Consider the following 13,377-nt stretch of genomic DNA (forward strand, 5'->3'; position numbering starts at 1 on the left):
CCCCCACCCCTGCTGCTGCAGAGCCCATAGCCCTGCCACGATCAATTATTCGGCATCCAAGGGAGGACGTAATGTGGTGATAAAGGACCAGAAGTGAACTGCAGGCTGGTGCTCCTTCTAACGTGATTTACTCGGCTCCCCTCCACTCTCACACCCTTAATGTAATTATTTACTTTGTCATTAAACACCGTCCTTCTACTCCAGTGGTTTTTAGAGGTTCTGGAGCCTATAGACTTGATGAGGGAGGCTGCTCATTGGCCAGAGGCAGCAGAGTCCTCCCTGGGGGGCAGTGGTGCTCACGCAGGCCCGGAACTCATGCCTCATGCCCGGGTTTTAGGGCTACGACAAAGCCACTCCTAGACACCCCCAGGCACCTCCCTCACCCTCTCTTACCTCCTTCTTTACCTCCTCCCTCGCTCCCTTCCTTCTCTCTTAAAACCGAGATATAATTCACATACCATAAAATTCACCCTTTTATGGCATACAATTCAGCGGTTTTTAGTACAGTCACCATATTGAACAGTCATCACCTCTATCTAATTCCAGAACATCTCATCACCCCAAAAAGGAACTCCATATGCATCAGCAGCCACCCCCATTTCCTTCTCCCCTCTGCCCCTGGCCACCTTTCATCTATTTTCCATCCCTATGGATTTGCTCATTTGAAACAGTTAATGTAAGGGGAACTCTGGCCTTCTGTGTCTGGCTTCTTTCATTGAGCATAATGTTAGCAAGGTTCATACCTTGCTATGGTATGAATACATTCAACTTCAAGGTGCTGAAGTATGTATCAGTATTTCATTCCTTTGTTTTACCAAATAATACTCCATTATGTGGATAGACAACATTTTATCCATTCACTGGCTAACGGACTCCTAGGTGGCGCCAGTGGTAAAAGAACCCACCTCCCAATGCAGGAGACGCAAGAGATGCAGGTTCGATCCAGGGGTCGGGAAGATCCCCTGGAGTAAGGAATGGTAACCCACTACAGTATTCTTGCCCAGAAAATTCCATGGACATAGGAGCCTGGCAGATTACAGTCCATGGGGCTGCAAAGAGTCAGATGCAACTGAGCACAGCTAATAGGCATTTGGGTTATTTTCATTCTGAGGGGCTATTATGAATATTGTTGCTATAAATATGCATCTACAAGGTTTTGTAGAAACACATGCTTTCAATTCTCCTGGGTAGATACCTAAGAGCGGAATTGCTAGGTCCTCCCTCCCTCCTTTTTCCATCCCATAGTCAGCCCTGAGCTGGCAGAGCTGGGGGCCTGGCATGAGGGCGCCCCTGAGGGCAGAGGTCAGCTGGAAAGTACCACACTACTCTGGCCACTAATGGCACAGCCAGGAGTTGCCACAGGGCCCCTGAGGCAGGTGAGGTCACCCTCCCATGAGAATAGTGACAGTAGCCCCCTGCTGGCCCCATGCAGAGCCTCACCCCCTACACAGGTGAGTCCTGTCACCACCACTTCACACTCCCGTACCCGACTGAAGGCACCTGTTGCTTTCCTTGGCACCAATGCAGCCTGGAGAAATGTGATCAGTGGGCAGACTCTGGACCAGAAATGGGACAAAGTTTCTCTGTCGCATCCAGCCTCACAACTCATGCGTCTGGCAACCTCTGCTTCCCTTTCTGACCCTCTTCTCCCCGGGCTCAGCTGCCCCAGCCCCTGGTACTCAGGTGCCTACAGCTGTCCATGGGGAGGGTCCTGGCACCAGGGAACCTAGGTCACAAAGAAGGATGAAGGACAATGTGGGCCTCTGCAGGAACCCAGAGGCAAGGTGATGGCTAAGGGTAAATGTAAGTTTCTGGCTTGGGAGCGGTGAGTGCTGTCCTGCCCTGCCCAGCATCACCCTGCTCTGGCTTCATGTCCAGAATGGCAGGGATGGAGAACAGCACAGAGTTCAAGCCTGCTGTCTATCACCAGCACCACACCAAGCCCGAGCCCTCCTCTCGAATGCGGCTGCTCAAAGGGGATGAAAAGTCGGATGTGGCGAAGTGCTTCACCCTGTCCGGTGTCGGGACTTCAGGCAGCCCAACTCCCCCGCACACAAGCTGGCAGTCCACACCCACTGGGAGCAGCGCCAGCCTGCACACAGGGAAAAGGCCAAGGGAAGTTTTCTCAAGACGGAGCCCCTCCAGCCCCCTCCCTCCCTGCTTGCCCCCAGAGAAGGGGCTGCCTAAACCTAGCGTGTGTGCTAGGCCACCTCAGTTGTGTCTGACCCTGTGCAACCGTATGGACTACAGCCAGTCAGGCTCCTCTGTTCATGGGATTTTCCAGGCAAGGATACTGGAGTGGGTTGCCATGCCCTCCTCCAGGAGATCTTCCTGACCCAGGGATGGAGCCTGCATCTCCCACGTCTCCTGCATTGGCAGGCGGGTTTCTTTACTACTAGTGCCACCTGGGCCTCTTGATGAAAGTGAAAAAGTGAAAAAGTTGGCTTAAAGCTCAACATTCAGAAAACTAGATCATGGCATCTGATCCATCACTTCATGGCAAATAGATGGGGAAACAGTGGAAATAGTGACAGACTTTATTTTTCTGGGCTCCAAAATCACTGTAGATGGTGACTGCAGCCATGAAATTAAAGGACGCTTACTTCTTGGAAGAAAAGTTATGACCAACCTAGACAGCATATTAAAAAACAGAGACATTATTTTGCCAGCAAAGTCTAGTCAAGGCTATGGTTTTTCCAGTAGTCATGTATCGATGTGAGAGTTGGGCTATAAAGAAAGCTGAGCGCCGAAGAATTGATGCTTTTGAACTGTGGTTCAAAAGAAGACTCTTGAGAGTCCCTTAAGGAAATCCAACCACTTTATCCTAAAGGAAATCAGTCCTGAATATTCATTGGAAGGACTGATGTTGAAGCTGAAACTCCAATACTTTGGACACCTGATGCAACAAACTGACTCATCTGAAAAGACCCTGATGCTGGGAAAGATTGAAGGTGGGAGGAGAAGCGGACAACAGAGGATGAGATGGTTGGATGGCATCACCGACTCAATGTACATGAGTTTGAGTAAACTCCAGGAGTTGGTGATGGACAGGGAAGCCTGGCCTGCTGCAGTCCACGGGGTCGCAAAGAGTCGGACATGGCTGAGCGACTGAACTCAAATGAGCGCCACCAGGGAAGCCCGCCTAAACCTGGAAGGGACTCCAAACGAGCCTTGCACACTCAGAGCCAGGTTAGGCTGGGCCTCCAGCCTCCTCGTATGGCTGTGCAGCAGCTGGTGGACACAGGTGGAGCAGGAGCCTCTGGACACAGCATTATAGAGCTTCCCAGTCCCAAGAGAGGGGCTTGTGCTGGGGCTGGGGAGTGAAGTGATCTGCTCTCCCATGGGACAGCCAGAGCCAGCCACCCCAGCCCGTCTCAGACACCAGGACTTTTGTATTATATGTGCTTTTCCTCCGGCTAGAACATCATCCCCCTTGTACATCATGGACAACCTGCTCCTCCATGTTCAGATACCTGTGCATTCATGCCTTCATTTCTTCACGCTCAGATATCTACTGGAAGCATACATGCTACTCTGGGAAAACAGTTCTAGAATAAACCTCATAGTAGCCACAATAATACAAATTAGCAGAAACTAGTCCATACAGAATGTCTGCTACATGCCAGGTGATGTCGAAGCACTCTGCACTACTTACCTGCATCGCGGTCTTCAAAAGATAAGTATTTTGTCTGATTTTAAGATGAGGACACCAGCGTTCAGATCAGCAAAGGATACTCAACTGCCAAGTAGCAGAGCAAGGATTCAAACCTCATCTTCCCAAGCCTGAGCCCCGGGTCCCAGACCACAGTGACCGTCCCAGAGCTGCGTGCTCCATGCACCATCCATGCAGTTGCCATAAGGCCTGCCACACTCTGCAAACACCTCCTTGGTAACATCTCCCCAGCCACCTGATCTGAATGTGCGGCTGCTCCCCGCAGGACCCCGATTGAGAGCCAGCACACAGCTGCAGATGATGGCCTTCCCAGGCCCCAACTCAGCCTTCAAGGCCTTTCGGGCCCCACTCCCTCCCTACAGTTTTCCTGGTCACTCAGGCCCCAGGCAATGGCCATATCAGCACCGTGAGTTGGGGCATCTGGTTTCTCCACAGGTCAAGCTCTTGGGGACAAGCATTATTAGTCTTGGATGACTCCTCTCCTCCTCCGCACCTGCCCAATCTGGTGCTAGCATTCAGATGCACTGCTTTCCCCCTTCACCCATCAGTGTGCCAAAAAGGAGGAGACACCTATAAAGCCACAGGAACCTCAGTCCTCATGGTCCAGTGGCCACACATCTACCTGGGTACCCCAGTCACCCCTGGGCCTAACTGCAGGGCAGTCAAAAGGTCTCCCCCTTCCTGGGTCCTACAGGTCCCCAGACACCACTGCCCATCCCGCCACGCCTGGCTGCTGGACCCCTTGCCTCCAGCTGCTCTGCCCAAGACTGCCTCCCACTGCAGGTGAGCTTCCCAGCTGGCCCTCCCATTCCAACATGGCAAGGACCTGACTTCAGCCTCTGCGGCTGGCTCCCGGATGCCCAGGGGAGCCCCTCTCAGGCCACAACCCCAAACTAGAGGCATATGCGCCAGCTGCTGACTGCCCCCAAGCCCTTGCCCTCCTGACGGGCTACTCTGTTTCTGCTCCCCCCATAATGTCCACCCTCTTTCCTCTTCCCACTTGGAAAAACCTCGCGCATCCCTATGGGCCCTCTCTCAAGCTTCCTCCGAGGAGGCTCCCTGGGCAGGACCATCCCAGGGAACCCCTAGAAGGCAGAGGCAGTATCTCTGCCAATACATTTCTGGTTGGCGTTTCGGAACCATCTCTGTAATGCCCATGTGAGCTCAGGGAACCCCAAGGCCCCCGGGGCAATCTCCGGAAGGCCAGGGATCCCCCATGCCAGGCCTGACTTCATTATCTTCCAAATGTTCCCGAGACCAGAGGCCGTGAGACCTGGCCACAAACATAAAATAAATTATCCTCCCCACACCAATGATAAATGGTTCTATTAGCAAACCAGATTGTTAAACTCCAATATAACAGAACGCAGGAAACCGGGGCCCATTCATCCTCCCTCCAGCGCATACTGAGTTGTAAATAGGTTATTTTGTGTGTAAATAACACATTAAAACACAGCATTAGCTGTGTCTTTTGATAGAGAGGAAATTGTTACAAATAAATAATTCTGGACAGGAATGTAAAGTAAGCCAGATTTAATAGTGCATGCCTGGTGCAGTCGTGTTAAACATGACTAAAATGATAAACCCCAGAATATACTAATAGTAAACTATGCGTTGACATCAAAGTAATGAGGCTATATTTTCACCAAGCTTTAGAAATGCTACAATTAGTTCTGACAGAACCAAACGTCAGAAAAATGTTTCTAACATAAACAGCATCCTTTTGGGAAGCTGAGGTTGGGGCCAGGAAGGGGACAGGGCTGGGGGCAGCTAATGCCCCAATATAGGCAGAGCCTCGAATATGGGTTTCCAGTCACCACGGTGTCCCTGGGTGACTGGACTTCAAGTATATGGGCCTCAGTCTTCACATCTGTAAAATGAATGGATTTGAACTAGATGATTGCTAGAGCTTCTTCCAGTTCTATCGTCGGAAATGACTTCGAAGCTTTCTCCAAACTCTGCAACAGTTTAACACGTAAAAGAGTCACGAGAAGTGACGCTATGTCTGCCAAGCGGGTCCCATGTCCCGCAGACTAACAAGACTGAGAGCAGCACCTGGAACACCTTCCTGCTGCCAGGGCAGCTCAAAGGCACAGAAACACAGAGCCGAAATGCAAACGTGAGCCAAGGGCAGTGGCCAGAGTGCAGACCCCAGGCTGGCCTTGAACACTGTGGGCAGGAGGGGAAGAAGCCTGCTGTACTGGGGGCAGGCGGGCATCCCCTCTGATCTGGGGTGGCAGATGCTTTGAGAGACATTTAAAGCATGAGGTCTCAGCATCAAACATGAGGCCACCATACGCAAGAAGAAAGCTGGCTCAGACCCACATCCCCACCAGTTACTTCATTTCCACACAGGCACTCTGCCAGCCATGGTCAAAGGGTGTCCCATTTCAGTCCATCGTGGCCAGAAGGAGTGACCAGTATTATCTCCATTTCCCAGACTTCAGAGAAGTTAACTGACTTGCCTCGGAACAGAGAGCTAACAAGTGGGGAGCTGGGAGGAAGTCAGGTCCTTTCCCCCACTCTCCGTGCTCCATGGAGAGCTGGAAGGAGGCTCCAGCCCACCCTCTCTGATCCTCCAGGACACCCAGGCACCTGAGACCATGTCTGGGCATCATCAAGAGTCATTCAGGGCAGGGAGGGATAAATTAGTAGGAGTTGGGGATTAACATATACACACTACTATATATAAAATAGATAATCAAAAGGACTTACTGTATAGCACAGGGTACTATATTTAACAGCCTGTGCTAAACCATAATGGGAAGGAATCTGAAAAAAAAATGTCTATATATGTATAACTGAATCACTTTGCTATACACCTGAAACAATATTGTAAACCAACTATACTTCAATTTAAAAAAAAGAAAGAAAGCAGTCATTCAGAGCCCATCCTGAAAACGCCCAGGGAACTGTGCTGCACTCCACTTCCTGGGCGTGCGGAGCTGTCACAGAGAACTGAGCTCTGCTTTCGGGAAAAGTCTTATGGGAACCGGCTGTTCCATGTGGCTGGGCCGTTAAAACAAGCTCAGAAGCAGCACCAACAGCCATCCTGAAAATCACTTAAATAAGAGTAATTGCCCACTTAGTCACACGTGAGTGCATCCTTGGGCTCAAAGCAAGTGTGTGGCCCTGCTGGGCAGCTCAGGAGGCCAAGCAGGACTGGCCCACAGCAGCAAGTTCCCCGCTGTCCAGGGAGTCTCAGGAGGGGCGCCAGGGCCCAGGAGGAGGCCAGGCCCAACGGACCCTCATCCTAGGGGACCTCTGGATTGGCAAAGGCAGCTGGCCACCCCAGCCCGCCGGGCACACACTTGGCGTGACAGTACCAGACTCAGTCCTGGATGTCTGCCTTGCTGGGGGTGCTGTCACAGGGCCTTGGGGCTTGAGCAGGGGGAGTGGGAGAGACTCAGAAATAGACACACCAGGGCGTCCCTGGTGGTCCAGTGGTTGAGAATCCGCCTGCCAATGCAGGGGATACAGGCTCGATCTGGGAATAAGATTCCACATGCCTCGGGGCAACTAAGCCCCTGTGCCAGAACTACTGAAGCCTGAGCACCTTAGAGCCTGTGTTCCGTGGCAAGAGAAGCTACCGAATGAGACCTGCATACCACAAAGAGCAGACCCCGCTCGCCACAACCAGAGAAAGCCCACACGCAGCAATGAAGGCCCAGAGCGGACAAAACGAAATAATTTTAACATTTTTTTAATTATTATTTTTTTAAAAAAAGAAACAGACACACCAGGGATGGAGACACTTAAGGATGACAGGGCAGGGTGGGTACCATATGACTTGGGATTTCCCAGTCCTGATCCTCACAGTAAGAACATCTTATTTCCATACTCTGGCATTTTCGCAGCATTCTGAAACAGGCATGAATGCCTCCCCTTTGAACAAAAATCTACCCTGAAGAAACTTTCCGAGAAGCCAATGGCCTGTGACCAAGAGGAAGGGGTGGCCAGTGGGAGCTCAGGCAACAGGGAGTGCCGTCCTAACAGCAACGCCAGGCTCCCCCCCACCCAAAACTGCCCAGCTGCCACCAATTCTCTACTTCGGGGGGCTCATCCATGCCTTGGACAGTGACCTGGGAAATCTGTTAACATATGCACACCCAGGCCCTGGCCCAGGAGATTCTGTTTTAGCATCCTGACAGTCTGCCTTTATTACAGTCACCCAAGACTCTAAGGCTTGGCCAGCTTTGGCATCATTCGGTCTGATCCCACCCTCCAGCATACAAGGCTGAATTAAGGAGGCCAGGGACCCACTAAGGTCACCTATCCATGACACACTGTGGTAGCAAGCACAGCAGGATAAGAACTCAGGTACAATTTCCAACCCAGGGCTCCCTCCACCTTCTCAAACAGGAAGACACCAGAAATCTGGGATTCCTACCACCTGTTCAAGGGGGTCCACTAGCAAGGGTTACCTCAGAAAGAGACCTTCTAAGTCAGGCAGAGCCTGCAGACCTAGGAAAGGAAATTGGTTATAGTTTATAAGGCAACGACTTGACTTGGAGTTAACTGTGTGCCTGGTACCATACGTGTGCTAACAGGGTAATTCTCACAATGCTATGAAGCAGGTGCCATTCTGGTGCCCATTTTATGGATGTGGAAACTGAGGCACAGACCTGCCCAAGATCCGCACAGTTGAGCCTTAAGCAAACAGACTGGCTCCAGAGGCTGGGCTGCTTCAACTATGACTCTGCACTGTATACAAGGAGACAGATAGCTACTACTCACAAGGGGCCTGTGCCAGGCAGGTGTGAGCACACTGTATGTCTCCTGTAATTTCTGCACGGCACCTCTACATATGATTCTCACTCTACATGTACAAAGAGCCGTCCTGCCTCCTGCTGCCAGGCATAGAGAGTCTAACATCTAAGAGTGATCAGAGTCATAGCTCACAGGCTCTGCTTCAGGAGGTCTGGGGTGAGGCCCAAGTCCCAGGGATGCTGATGCTGCTGACTCTGATGGAAGGACCACCCTGGGAGCACCCTGGCCTAGGACATGGTGGGTGCTCCGTGTAAAAGTGAGGTGTTGGCTACCACAGACGCATCATAGAATTTCTATGGCCTGTGTTGACTCTGGAGACAAGGAAAGCTCCCTGGATCAAGATGCTGCTGAGGTTTATGGCTCCAGCCTTCTCATCCTCCCAGCCCAGAGGTGTGGGGGTGGCTGGGTCCCTGGTGCTCAGCTGAAGCAAACACAGAGGTTCAGAAATATTTTTGGAAAGAAAATCCACTGTTGAGAGGAAAATACGACAGCATCGGGGAAGTTTCAGTGTAAAAAAATGAGAAACATCTGAATCGAATTGCCTTTAAAATTACGCCATGTGAAAAAATTAAAGGGAAAAATAGCTCTGAGCAAAAATATGTTTTTAAAGCTTGATGGCCTCCCAAGTGTTAGCACAGCAGCTCAAGAGGCTGGGAAAGTGCCCACCAGCCGCGGCTTCTGCCGTCTGGTCTGACCACAGGGCTGCTTGTCCTTGCACAGCCCTGGATGCAGAGGTGTTCCTGTCACACAAGGAGGTGGAACCTCTCAGTGGAAATACCCAGTCCTGAGCATAGCTGGCTTCACAACTCCAAAGGGTGGTCAAGCAACAGAGGCTGCTCGAGCCAGGTAACGTTTAAGGTCCCTCTGCAAATAAGTCACAGCCCAGACCTCCAAGAGCTGGAAGGAAGCAGGCGCTCTTAGGCCACTGAACCCACAACGGAGGGGACAGTTAAGAACTGTACAGAGCTGGTGCAGAGGCTGGACACATACACACAGTGTCAGCAGGCTGAGCTTTGAGGCCCAAATCACCCACAAACAATCTAAGTCAGGATCTCAAAGCAAATCCAAGAAGGAGATGCTCAGTATGGGAGAGGCAAGGGCCCTGAGCCTCAGACCCCATTCTCTAGGGAAGCAGCAGAAGGCCTGGGCCAGTCCCTTCTCCACCTCATTTCGGTCCCACCTACAAAAGGAGACACTCTGACTTCCCATGAACTAGACGTGCCAACACCACACCCCTAACATCCTAGACGTCCTGTGTGTCCTTTCCAAGCATTGCCACTGGGGACTGCTACTGCCCTCATCCCTGATCTCCTCACTCTGGACCTTTACTCTCCTCCTCGTTCCTAATGGGGCCAAGGAAGCTGAGTCGGTCTCCAGATACTATCAGTAAAGTGCTGGGAGAGGACAGGGGCTGGAGGCAGCCCTGATGTATAGTGTTTGCCAATTTCCATGGTGTAAATACTTCCACCCCCGCAAGGTTAAATGACCAACCTAAGGCCACAGAAAAAGCAAGAGAGTTCCAGGAGTTAGTGATGGACAGGGAGGCCTGGCATGTTGCGGTTCACGGGGTCACAGAGAGTCAGATATGACTGAGCGACTGAACTGGACTGAAAGTCTGCCACAGATGGCAGAGCTGGAAGGAGAGCTTGCACACTTGGCTCTGCCTCTCAGACTTGCTGACTATTTTTGGCCAAGGCATGTAGGATCTCAGTTCCCCCACCAGGGACTGAGCCCAGGGCCCTGACAGTGACAGCACTGAGTCCTAACTCTGGACCACCAGGGGATGAGTCCTAACCACTGGACCACCAGGGGAATCCCCTTACTGACATTCTAACAGAGGGTTCTAGAAACCTGAAGGTCCTTAAGAACCAAAGAGATAAGTTTCCCATATGCAATGTACACTGCCCTGGGTCAACTACTTCTAAGGGAACCTCTATGTACTATAAACTTGTGACAGAGGTGAGAATAACTTGTACCCTGCTTTTTCACACTTTGCATTAAAACATAAGCATGCGTGTGTGCTGAGCCGCTTCGGTCATGTCCGACTCTGACACCCAGTGGATTGTAGCCTGCCAGGATTCTCTGTCCATGGGATTTCCCAGGCAAGAATACTGGAGGAGGTCACCATGGCCTTCTCCAGGGGACCATCCTGACCTAGGGATTGAACCCACCTCTCTTACGTCTCTTGCATCGGCAGGAGGGTTCTTTACCACTAAGACCGCCTGGGAAGCCCCAAAACATACACACATCTCCCATCGTGATAATCCTAACCAACATTTTCAGGCTCTACATAACGTTCCACTCAATAGACACTCTACAGTTTGATTAATCAGTCCCCTACCACTGAACACTTAGGGTGTCTCCAAGTGTTTACAGTTACAAATAACATGGAAATGAAATCCTTCTGCCCAAAGGTATGATTGCTCTTAGAGTCAAAGTCCTACAATTCCAGGGGTGGGACTGAAGCTCCTGAGGCCAAAGGGCAACTAGGGAGTGGGTGATCACAGCCCTGCCAGTTCTCAGGGTCTGACCCTTCTGCATTCCTCACCACAGTGCCCCCAACATCCTCAGACAGGACTCCCCCTACTCTGGACAGATGCATAACAGGCCACGCAACACTGAGCTTGTGTTTCTCTTCCGAGAAAGCTGCAAAGAAAGCACAGTATGGATCACAGGGACAATCTCAGGGACAAACAGTGTCAGAAGAGCCTGGTGTCTGAGTCAGCAGTCACTTGCTCAACCACAGGGAATCAGCTCAGTCCCACCCCTGCCTCAGCAAGCAGGCATCCCAGGATGGTTACCCTATCTTTTCCAGAAAACAACTCAGGAACACACCCCTCGACAGGCAGCTCTCAGCTCTCCCACACCCCCTGTCCCAGCCCAGCATTGCCCCTCTCCCAGGTCTTCATGCAGACCCTCTGCCCTGCCCACCTATGTTCACACCAGCCCCAAAGCCAGATACTGAGCCCCCTCTCTTGGGCCAGCTCCTCACCAGTGCCACCTTCCCTGACACCACCCAGGGCCCCAGGACACCCTCAGGCACAGAGCTTCAGAGCAGAACACAAACATTCCCATCCTGAGAGGGCCTCCGTGTGGCGGACCAGCACAAACCCCTTGTGCTGCCTGGCGCCCCTTTCTGTGCATCCATCTCACCTGTCCACAGGCCTAAGCCCCTGTGGGCCCACAGCAGAGGTTCTTTGGAACCTTCTAGGACTTCGGTTTCCTGAGTGAAAGAGGATTCTTGCTCACAGCATCTCTGTCACCGTGGGTAAGATTTAAGGAAGGTCTGATGTCACGAGATTATACAGACTTGGAATAACATTTGCCAAATATTCTCACAACACAGTTTAGGAAAACGAGGCCCAGAGAAGCGAATGGCCTGTCACACCGGGACCCAGGACGTGGCTCTTCACAAATGGGGTGTTCAGAGAGTGGCTCAGGGAGCAGGAGACACACCTGACTTGCTCCAGTGACAATGAGCCACCTGCCCTGGGCACTGGATGGAGAGGCACGTCCACCCAGCGCAGGAACCTCATCATCCAAGCACTCCCCTGGGGTCCAGCAATGAGGGGATGGATGGAGGCCTGCAGGGTGGGCAGGACCACATCCTGGGTGAGGGCATGGGGCAGAGCGAGGTCAGGCGCCTCTGGGGAGCCACTGAACCCCAAGCTCTAGGCCCACTGCCCGCCCCCGCCCCCAAGAGACCAAGACCCCCTCAAGCATCTGTGGTTATTGCCCCATCGGTGACAACCAGGTCTGATGTTCAAGGGCTTTCCCAGTTATTCCGTAATTACTCCCTAATTACCACCTCGGTCTGTTCTCAGCTACTGGGACATGACAGTGAAGTGTGCCGCATGGCAGTTCACAATCCACTCATGGATTCAGAGAGGCAGACACAGGCCAAGGTGGGGACAGCTGAGGGCCTGGAGGGTGGGCCAGAGACGCACCAAGGTGACACAGGCCTCAGGGGCCCACACATCTCTGCATCAGGCAGAGGGACAGCCTGAGACGTCACCGCAGGCCAGGGGAAGGAACACAACAAATGCAGACCCAGCCAGGCCCAGGACAAGCCAGCGCTGGGCCCCCGCAGGGCCCCCGCCCTCGGCCACGCCTCCCCTCCTTCCACTCACGCCCTGGCTCCCTGACGACACGCGCGCGCGGGCTCCACCCTGGCCTTTGGCGCCTTCCTCCACCCCGCCGGCCCCTCCTCACAGGGGAAGGGCCTGGAGAGCCCGGTTCCTAGAGGGGACTGGAGTCAAGGGACATCACACAGGGCAGGAGGCCAAGTACCCACCTCCTGGAGCAGGAAGGTTGGCCTGGGACCTCCTTCCACTGACTGGGGCCACACATCCTGACAGTTGACCTCCAACTCAGAATTACGGGGAAAATAAAAACAAGGTGGTAACAACGACCAGTTCACTCTTGGAAATAGTGAATCCTACCCACTCTCTCTTTCCAGCTCCAGCTCTAAGCCGCACCCAGTACGGCCCAGCACAGCCCAGCAGTCCCAGCATCATCTGAGCATGGGTTAGAATTACAGGAACCCAGCCTCACTCCGACTCACTGACTAGGGGTCTGCACTTGAACAAAGCCCCCTGGGATCTGTGTACATCAACGTGTGGGTGGTGCGGCTAGCACTCACGCCCTACTCCAGAGAGGGCAAAATCCCCCCCACCCCCACTGTGCCTCTGAGCTGCGCTTGAGTGGCAAAAGCAACAGGGCATGACTAAATGCGCTTGAATAAAAAGGGGAAGAAAAGAAATCTAAGTCTCTCCATTCCCCAGAGACAGAAATAGTGTTGTGGCCTCCAGATGGACTGCGCAGACACAAGGGGAGGTCTCGCCTTCCCGCCAAACTTTCCCAACGGGATGCTGGCACGGGCCAGTGGAAACCAGAGTGTATTTCTCTTTGGGGCAGTAAAATGAGAGGCTGTG

The 13,377-nt window shown here is 52.5% G+C and overlaps 1 protein-coding gene across 3 annotated transcripts in view; it reads right to left on the reverse strand.

The window, feature by feature from the left end:
* The window catches only part of GLI2 (GLI family zinc finger 2), a 259,097-nt gene that overhangs the window by 176,442 nt on the left and 69,278 nt on the right, over positions 1-13,377 (reverse strand). The gene's annotated exons all lie outside the window — the stretch shown is intronic.

Source organism: Capra hircus, chromosome 2 (genome assembly GCF_001704415.2).
Source record: "Capra hircus breed San Clemente chromosome 2, ASM170441v1, whole genome shotgun sequence".
Taxonomy (NCBI): Eukaryota; Metazoa; Chordata; class Mammalia; order Artiodactyla; family Bovidae; genus Capra; species Capra hircus.